This window comes from Chrysochloris asiatica, unplaced genomic scaffold, assembly GCF_000296735.1.
Source record: "Chrysochloris asiatica unplaced genomic scaffold, ChrAsi1.0 scaffold00190, whole genome shotgun sequence".
In the NCBI taxonomy this organism is placed as follows: domain Eukaryota; kingdom Metazoa; phylum Chordata; class Mammalia; order Afrosoricida; family Chrysochloridae; genus Chrysochloris; species Chrysochloris asiatica.
In genome coordinates, this window is record NW_006408708.1 from 5,680,152 (window position 1) to 5,690,525 (window position 10,374).

The following is a 10,374-nucleotide window of genomic DNA, read 5'->3' on the forward strand; positions in this document are numbered from 1 at the left end:
TTGCAGCCCGATTCGTAACCACTACACTACCAGAGCTCCTTTGAGTGAAAATAGTCAGTTATAACTGAGTGAAAATAGTCAGTTATAAAAGGAGAAATACTGAATAGGACCATTATTGTAAAGGAGTAAGAAAAAGAGCCCACACTAAAAGGGGGAAATATATCTGTCCAAGAAACTGACTCTCAATATTAAATTCTAGGATCTGAAGCTGAACAAGTCAACTTTGGGAAGAGTGAATCTTCCTTCCTTATGATATTCCCCAGCCAATGAAGAAACATGGGATGAATGTCATAGATCCTGTTAGTTTGTACTCTAACTATGCTGGACTCATGGATAAAGACCTTCTGAACTAGAAAAAGTGCACTTCTTAAACTGTTCTTTCAGCAGTCTAAGCCCTGCTTGCTTTCTGTGAACATGATCATGACCCTGGGTCTGTCATCCAACATCTACTTCTTATGTTAGCCTTCCATGTTGTTGTTAAGTGCCATCAAGTTGGTTCCGACCCATAGCAACCCTGTACAGGGTTTCCGAGGCTGTAAATCTTTACGGGAGCAGAAAGCCTCATCTTTCTCCCACGGAATAGCTGGTAGTTTCGCAGCCCGATTCATAACCACTACGCTACCAGAGCTCCTTCCATAGCAATCAGAAACTAGACTCAGTAATGGGTTGAAATGGAATGGATTTCTGACAGAATGGAAGGGTTGCTACTTAGAGGTTACCCATCAGAACTGCAGGAGGACATGAGGAAATGGTGGTTTGAAATTAAGGGTTATCATGTTAAAGACAGATACCTCCAGGCTAGCCTATGAGATTAGCCTTTTGTCAACTGTGACTTACAAATAAGGCCACGATTCTGAGAAAACAGTCACTGATTTGCTACAAGTGTTAATACCTGCTACCTCAGCTATAAAGATGAAGATACTCAACCTGAAGAATGAAAATACCAGCTCTTGAGTCAATGGGAACCAGGCCACACTGCACACCAGGACCCCATCTTTAACAGTGATGAACACTTGAACCTGTCTCTGATGCTAGACTCTAGCTAGGGAGCTCTGAATAAAGTTCTGGTCACATAGGTGCCCACTGGGCTGAACATTGCCTCTGATTGCCACCATGTGCTCTATCCCTGTGACTATGATTTCTGCCCATGTAACTTATTTGCTCTACAGTTTCCTGAGGGTTCTGGAGGCCTGCCCTGGACTGCAGCCTATTGACTGGGCCTTGACATCTGCCCCACTTTGCCATCTGCCAGCTGGTATCTTGTTTCAACCTGAATGGGCACCCCTGGAGCCAAGGATGCTACCACCTGCTTCTAAACATAGCTGCCTCTAAGAATTTGGTGGTCAAATCCATTTGCACCCCTGGACCAATTAGATCAGATGTGCATAAACTACACCATGGTCATCTCAGGGGGAACCCTACAGACAAGTGAGATCCCACTCTAATCCAGCTGCATATTCTTGACATTTCTCATGTTTATTCTCCTCATGAAAAGTCTATCCCAGATTACAAAAGCTGCACAGATAATCTTCAGCATTGTTAAATACAACAAACACACCAATTCTTAGAAATGTAACACTTACTCATCATTTTGTCTATTAGGTGGTCTATTCATTAAGCATGACTCCTAGGGCTTACAGACTGCTTAAATATTTTAGAGTATTTTAGAAATGACAAAAAGTTGGGCCCCATATAAAATTCTTGGTGTGGTTAATGTGTTGAACTGCACAGCTGGTTTGAACTGCAAGGTTGATGGTTCAAGCTCACCAGCTGCTCCTCGGAAACCCTATACAGGGTCACTATGGGTCGGAACTGATTTCACAGCATTTAACAACAACTTGAAAATAACTTTAAAGGCAAAAGTCATTAAAAATTGTTCATAGATTGCATATACTGTTAGAGCATAGAGGTGTATTTTGTGATGATACAGGATGGACCTCTAAATGTACGTAAGCCAAGGACCTGTGAATGCTACCTCACAGTGGCCATGCTCTGATCACATCTCCACAAATCCTTTTCCCTCTGGGCCCCTATATATCTGCCTTGAAAATGTTATGAACAACCATGATGCCAGCTGGAATTAGGAGGCATGTCAATAATTGATGAATGAACGAATGACCAAATGAATGAACAACTGAATGAATAAATGAAAGAATCAATAAACATAACCCCAACAGAACTGCAATCAAGGTAAAAAGAGAGTCAAAAATAAAGTTTAAAGAAAAAATAAAACACACTAAAGCTAGTTATTTTAGTGTCGTTAGGGCCATGCATCAATTTTTATCCAAGAATACTTCGAAAGAAAGGTCTGGCATTTTGCTTCTGGTCAAATCTGGCAATCTTCTTTTAAGGTCAAAGTCGTATGGAGTTGTATTGAAATTGTATGGAGTAGTTCTACTCTACAGACATTTGGGTCTTTAAGAGTTGCAATCAACTTGATGGCAACAGGCTGTATAAGTACTGATATAGATCTGATTTTGATGTATACTGTTAGAGGAGGAAAAGAGAAAGGGAGGATGATTAGGAAGCTGCAGACTGTACTACTAAACAAAATGTTGATGGCTCCAACCCATCTGCTGCTGTGTGACAGAAAGATTAGGCAGTTGGCTTTCATAAAGATTTACAGCCTTGGAGACCCTATGGAGCACTTCTTCTATGTCCTATAGGGTCACTATGAGTCAGAAGTGACTTGGCAGCAGTGTGTTTTGGGTTTTAAAGTGCTGTTATGTAAAGTCAGTCAGGGTAAGAAGATAAACAGTTATTACTTATGTATATAAGAAGCTCAGAAAGACCTGTTAGAAGGTGATGTGAGAGCAGAGACATAAATAAAGCAAGGGAATGAGCTTTGTGAAAATTTGGAGGGGAAAATCCAGAGAGAGGACCCAGAAACTGAAAAGGTTCTGAGGTAAGTGCATGCTTAGCATAGTCAAATATTGGCAAGAAGGTCAGTGTTACTGGAGCTCAGTGAACATTGTTGTTGTTGTTAAGTGTCATCAAGTCAGTTTTGACCATATCGGCCCTGTATAGGGTTTCCAAAGAGCTTCTGGTGAGCTTGAACCACCAACCTTGTGGTTCAAACTGACTTCCAAGTCCAGTACATTAACCCACAGAACCACACCATGACTCCTTCAGTGAACATGGTGGGAGGTAAAAGCAGCCTAGGACTAGACGGCATTGATTCTTGTAAGCCAAAGTGAGGAATTTAGATTTTATTCTAAGTTTTATCCAAAACCCAAACTAACAAAAACCCACTGCCCAGGATGAATTTCACCCTTGTCTGTCAGTTTATCATACTGTAGTGACTTGGATGTTGTGGTGATGCTGGAAGCTATGCCACTGGTATTTTAAAATCACCCATGGTAGACAGGTTTCAGATGAGTTTCCAGACTAAGATTACAAAGAAGAATAGGTGGACTACTTCTGACTGTTGAGCCACTGAAAACCTCATGAATAGCAGTAGAACCTTGTCAGATATAGTCCCAGAAGATGAAAGCATTATAAATAGTACCAGAATATTGTCAGATACAGTGCTGGAAGATGAGCCCCTAAGGTTGGAAGGCACTCAAAATACAACTGGGAAAGAGCTGGCTCTTCAAAGTAATATTGACCGCATTTATGCCAATGGAGTAAAGCTTTTGGGACCTTCGTTTGGTAATGCGGCACAACTCAAAATGAGGAGCAACAGTTGTAAACATCCATTAATAATTAGAACATAGAATTTATAAAATAAAAATCTAGGAAAATTGGAATTTGTAAAAAAAAAAAAATGAAATGGAACACATAAAGATCAATATGCTAGGCTGAAATTGATTGGTGTTGGCTAGTTTGAATATGACAGTCATTTGGTTTACTATGTTAAGAATGACTAATTGAAGAGGAATGGCATCACATTTGTCATCAAAAAGAACATTTCAAGATCTGTCTTGAAGTACAATGTTGTCTGTGATAGGATAACTGGTTGGGAGAGATCCATATTCATGCCCATTCAAGACAGATGACACAATGGAATGCAGAAATAATTGATTAATATCATTAATGTCACATGCAAGTAAAATTTTGGTAAATTAAAAACGGACTGCAAAAGTACACCAACAGGGAACTACCAAAGGTTCAAGCTGGATTCAGGCAAGTATGTGGAACGAGGGGTACCATTGGTCACATTAGACAGATCTTGGCTAAAAGCAAAGGATACCAGAAAGATGTTTATCTGTACTTTATTAACTATGCAAAGGCTTTCAATTGTGTGAATCATGACAAACTATGTACAAAATTTCAAAGAATGGGTATTCCAGAACACTTGTGCTCATGACGAATCTGTACATAGACTAAGAGGTAGTCATTTGAACAACAACAAAAAAGGAACATCGAATGGTTAAAAATCAGAAAAGGTGTGCACCAGGGATATATTCTTTCATCAGTCACTAATTCAATTTTTCACTTATTCAATCTGTATGCTGAACAATAATCCAAGGAACTGAATGAAGATAAATTCAAGAAAAATGTGAAGAACATGGCATCAGAACTGGAGGAAAACTCATTAACAACCTGTGATACAACTTTGTTTTCTGATAGCAAAAAGGACTTAAAATGCTTACTGATGAAGATTGAAGACTGCAGCCTTCAGTATGGGGTGCACCTCAATGTAAAGAAAACAAAAATCCTTACCACTCAAGCAGTATATAACATCATAATAAATGGAGAAAAGATTGAAGTTGTCAAAGGATTAATTTTTTATCAACACTCATTGAAGCAGCAGTCAAGAAATTAAATGACGTATTATTGCATTAGACAAATCTGCTGCATAAGACCTCTTTAAAGCATTCAAGAGCAAAAATGGCAGTCTAAGGAACTGAGTAAGGTGGGTCAGATCCATACCATTGAATTTTTAATAGTCTCAACTGTACTTGAAAATTGGACAATGAATAAGGACTGCCAGAAAAACAGATGAGTCTGTGTTGGAAGAAGTACAGCAAGAATGCTCCTTAAAGTCAGGATGGTGAGATTTGGTCTCTCATTCTTCGGCTATGTTATCATAAAGGACTAATCCCTAGAGAAGGATATGTTGGTTGGCAAAGTGGAGGGTCAACAAAAAAGAGGAAGATCCCCAAGGAGATGGACTGGCACAGTGGCAGCAGCATGGGCTCAAGTGAAACAATTTCGAGGATGGTGCAGGTCAGGGCAGTTGTGCATAGGGTAGCTATGAATCAGAACCAACAGGATGGCACTGAAGAACTACAACTGTATGCATCTGAATCACTAACTTGAGTGCTTGATCATTTGTACCACTTGGGGACTTTTTCTATATCTATCTATACCTATGTCTATATCTATTTAATTTTCTTAAGTACATAGAGACTCAAGCCCAAATTCAATTTATTTCTCAAAACTGCTCAGAAATACATTTTCCACTTTAAAGAGAGTGCTCTTACTATCAGTTCTTCTCATTACACTTTAATATATGTTGTTCCAATACATGAGTGTATTTCTATTTGTTTACCTGCTTAAATCCCATCCATCTTTCAAGTCCTTTGCCAATCCTTAATACTACCATAATGCTTTTATTGACTCAAAATAACATCTCACTTTTCTGAAATTTCTGGCATCCCCTGTATCTATCACCCTTCAGTATCTATCATAGCCTTAGTTATAATTTCATTACTTGTAATTCCTGAAGTACACAAGTCTCCCATTCCTGCTTTCAAAGTCCTATGCAATCCTAGGCACAACATACTACTTTTTCACTCAAGTCTTTGCAAAGACAAAACTTTTGTGGAAAATTAGGTAATTCTTTGAGGCAAAGAGTTGCATTATTCATGGGAAAATATTTTCAACTTCATATAAATTTCCTTGACATATTACCTACCCACTATGTATTAATTCTTAAATTCATATTTCAATCCTTTTTAAGTACACAAAAAAATCTGTTTCTCACAATTCTTTTTGATTTTAGACACTGAGTTGTTTTCAGATAACATTATTAAGTGTACAGTTGCATTTAAAGGAGCATTTACCCATAGAAATCATATGAAATCATGATGGGTAGCAGCTGAAATATATAGATATCACATGCTTTAACCCTAATGGTATAGTGGATAAGGTGCTTTGCTTTAAAGGCTGGCAGTTCATACCCACCAGACTGCCTGCACCTATAAAGATTTAATCTCAAATACCATCTGGGGTTGATGGCAGCTAGGGTGGAGGTGCAGTGAGGTTCACCATTAGCAATACCACAGAATACCAGGCAAAGAAGATTCCTGGCAGAGCTCCAAAACTTGGAACCACATAGGTAGGAATATTTTAAAAGTTTAAAGGCTTATAGCTAGTGGAACTTGTAGTGGAAGTAAGAAATCACATACTTTTGAATCTGCCAGGCTCAGTGGCCCTGAACCAACAACCTGGGAGAGACCAAACGGCAAGATCAACTGGGGAGCAGACACACCATGGAAAAATGTCGCAGGAACCTCAGAGCAAAGGTGGACAATACACTTTGTCAGTTTTGTTTGTTCTGATTTTCTTTTTTTTTTTGTTTTTTTGTTTTTTTTGGTATCTGTTAATTGGCCCCCCACTGTGTTTGCACCTCCATTCTGGTGACTAGAGAGGGTGCCTGAGTGAGTGGACACCTGCCACCCACATCACTGGTGGGTTCTTCTGCCATGCATGGCCACAGATACTCTCAGCCCCAGAGCTGGCCCTGAAATGATTTTGTTTTGTTTTGTTTTTTATTAATAAGGAAAAAGCCACAACAAGGGGTGTGGAGAAGAAAAGAGAGTTTAAAAACAAAACAGGACAAAATTAAATTAAATCCTGAGGTACAGCATACCAACCAACAGTGGCATCTTGAAATCAATCAGACAGCTTTGAAGACCAGAAATTGAAAGAGGATATTAAAGTCATATTCATATTAGGCTAATTTTTTTTTTCTTCTCTCCCTCCACTCCCTTATCTGTGATTATAGATTACAGTATCCAATCTAGTTGTTGTTGCTGTTGTTGTAGTTTTTTTGTATTGTTGTTTTGCTGTTTTATGCCCCCCCTTCCACCTTTGGGGGACTCTTTTTCTCCCTATATGACCAAATAAGAGACAGCAATTGCTGCCATATAATCAAGATACAACAACCAGACTCTATAAAACACCAAAATCTAGGCCAGAACCATTATCAACTACCATACACCAGGGAGGCAGACAACACATGTAAAACTTACTCTAAGTTAAGCAATAAGAAGAGTGAAAAGGGAATGCAACATCCTGATCATATCTACCTGGAGGCAATCAGGAAGCATAAAAAACACCAAAACACATACTCAATGAAGTATTAAGGCCACAGGTAAGCACTAAACATGACCAAGAAGCAAAAGTAGATGACCACATCAGCATATGTCCAGAAAGAAAATAATATTTCTGAGACAAATGACCTAGAGGTAGACCTGAACTACATTCTGGAAGGAGGGCAAGCCTTGGAAATGCCTGAGAATGAATTCAGAAAAATTATTATAAAATGTTTCAAAACACTTTACAATGGAGTTGAGAAAAATAAGAAAGAACTCAGGAAAGCACTACAGGAACAATCAAATAAGATAGATACAGCATTGGAAACAATTCAAAACCTACAGAAAGAGGGCCAAATGATCAATGATAGAATATCAGAAATAGAGAACACACTGAAAGAGCAAAGGAATAGAATAGAAGAGATGGAAGGCAGAACCAATGAGCTGGAAGATAAATCTTTCAATACCACTAAGGAAGAAGAGCAAGCAGAAAAAAGGATAAAAAAAATCTGAAGAAGGTCTAAGATTCATATTGGACAACATGAAGAGGAATAACTTAAGAATTATTGGCATTTCAGAACAAGAAGAATCACACAAGTCCACAGAGGAAATAGTTGAAGAACTGCTGGACGAATATTTCTCTAACATCCTGAAAAGTGAAAAGATAAACATTAAAGAAGCTCAGCAAACCCCAGGAATGATAGACCCCAAAAGCAAATCACTGAGTCAAATCATGATCAAGCTCTCCAAAATCAAAGATAAGCAGACAGTCCTGAAAGCAGCTAGGGAAAACAGAAGTGTCACATACAAAGGTAAGCAAGTCAGATTAAGCTTGGATCTCTCAGAAGAAACCATGCAAGCAAGAAGGCAATGGGGAGACATATACAAAACCCCAAAAGAAAAAAATTGACAATCACGACTCCTTTGTCCAGCAAAGCTATCAATCAAATATGACTGTGGAATTAAAACATTCCAGGATAAACAGAAGCTAAGGGATTTTGCCAAAGCCAACCCTGCATTACAAAGCATCCTAAAGTGAGTACTGTGGACTGAGAACCAACAAGTACAGACAACAACCAGAGATTGACATCTCTAATAGATTTGAAGCAAACTCTAATAGATTTGAAGAAAGAAACAGATGAAACTACAATAATAGGGGGTGATTTTAATACACCGCTTTCAAAAATGGATAGAACAACCAGAAAAAAATTGACAAAGACACAGAAGAACTAAACAACACAATCAGCCAACTGGATCCCATAGATGTGTACAGAGCACTCAACCCAACAACAGCATAATACACATTCTTTTCCAGTGCACATGGAACATTCTCCAGAATTCATAAATTTACAAATATCAAAATACTACAAAGCATCTTCTCAGAGCACAATACTATCAAACTAGAAATAAACTATAGGGAGACCAAGGAAATAAAGCCAAATACCTGGAAACTGAATAACACCCTGCTGAAAAGTGACTGGGTAGTAGAAGAAATTAAATGTGAACTCACAAGTTTCCTAGAAACAAATGAGAACGAAAACATAACATACCAAAATCTTTGGGAGACGGCAAAAATGGCACTGAGAGGACAATTTATTGTAATAAATGCACACATCCAAAAAGAAGAAAGAACCAAAATTAACATATTAACACAGAATTTATAACAATTAGAAACAGACCAACAGTAGGAACCTACAGCCACCAAAAGAAAAGAAATTATAAAGATTAGAGCAGAAATAAATGATATAGAAAATAGAAAAACTATAGAAAGAATCAACAGGACAAGAAGCTGGTTCTTTGAAAGGATCAACAAAATCGACAGACCATTGGCAAACCTAACAAAAGAAAGGAGGGAGAAGACACAAATAACATGCACTGGAAACCACATGGGCGATGTCACAATGGAAGCAAAGGAATTCAAAAGGATAATAATAGAATACTACGAAAAGTTGTACTCCAACAAATTTGAAAACTTAGAAGAGATGGATGCATTTTTAGAAAAACATTATCTACCTAAATTTACACACAGTGAAGTAGAAAACCTGAACAGACCCATAATAACAGAAGAAATTGATCAGGTCATTGAAATCTCCAAACCAAATGAAGTCCAGGCCCAGATGGCTTCAGTGGTGATTTCTACCAAACATTCAGGGAAGATCTGTCACCAATTCTACTCAAATTATTCCAGAAGATAGAGGAGGATGGAAAACTCCCTAATACATTTTATGAAGCAAGCATAACCCTCATACCAAAACCACAGAAGGACATCACTAAGAAAGAAAATTATAGACCAATATCCCTCTTGAACATAGATGCAAAAGTTCTCAACAAAATCATAGCCAACAGAATCCAGCAGCACATCAAAAAAGACAATACATCATGATCAAGTGGGAATCCTATCAGGAATGCAAGAATGGCTCAAGATTAGAAAAACAATCAGCATAATCCACTATATAAATAAGAAAATGATCATATCAATTGATGCAGAAAAGGCAGTTGACAAAATCCAACATCCATTCCTGATAAAAACACTCAACAAAGTAGGAATTAAAGCGAAATTTCTCAACATAATAAAGAGCATATATACAAACCCAACAGCCTACATTACTCTCAATGGAGAAAAACTGAAAGCCTTCCTTCTGTGAACAGGAACCAGACAAGGATGCCCTTTGTCACTATTCCTATTCAATATTGTGCCGGAAATCTTAGCAAGAAATATACAGCAAGATAGGGGAATTAAAGACATACAAATTGGCAAAGGGGAAGTAAAACTCTCCCTATTTGCAGACGATATGATCCTATATGTAGAAAACTCCAAGGACTCAATAAATAAGCTACTTCCTCATTGGAAGATCAGTAAAGTAGAAAGATATAAGCTCAACACACAAAAATCAGTTGGATTCCTCTATAGGAAAAATGAAAGTGCTGAAAAGGACATTAGGAAAGCAATACCATTTACAATAGCTGCCCAAAGGCTGAAATATCTAGGAACAAATGTAACTAGAGAAACAAAGGAGCTATACAAAGAAAACTACAAAACACTACTACAAGAAACCAAAAGAGACCTACCAAAATGGAAGAATGTACCATGCTCCTGGATAGGAAGACT

At 38.0% G+C, this 10,374-nt stretch overlaps 1 protein-coding gene across 1 annotated transcript in view; it reads right to left on the reverse strand.

Moving 5' to 3' along the window:
- Nucleotides 1-10,374, reverse strand: part of TTC29 (tetratricopeptide repeat domain 29) — a 467,422-nt gene that overhangs the window by 356,387 nt on the left and 100,661 nt on the right. The window lies entirely within an intron of this gene.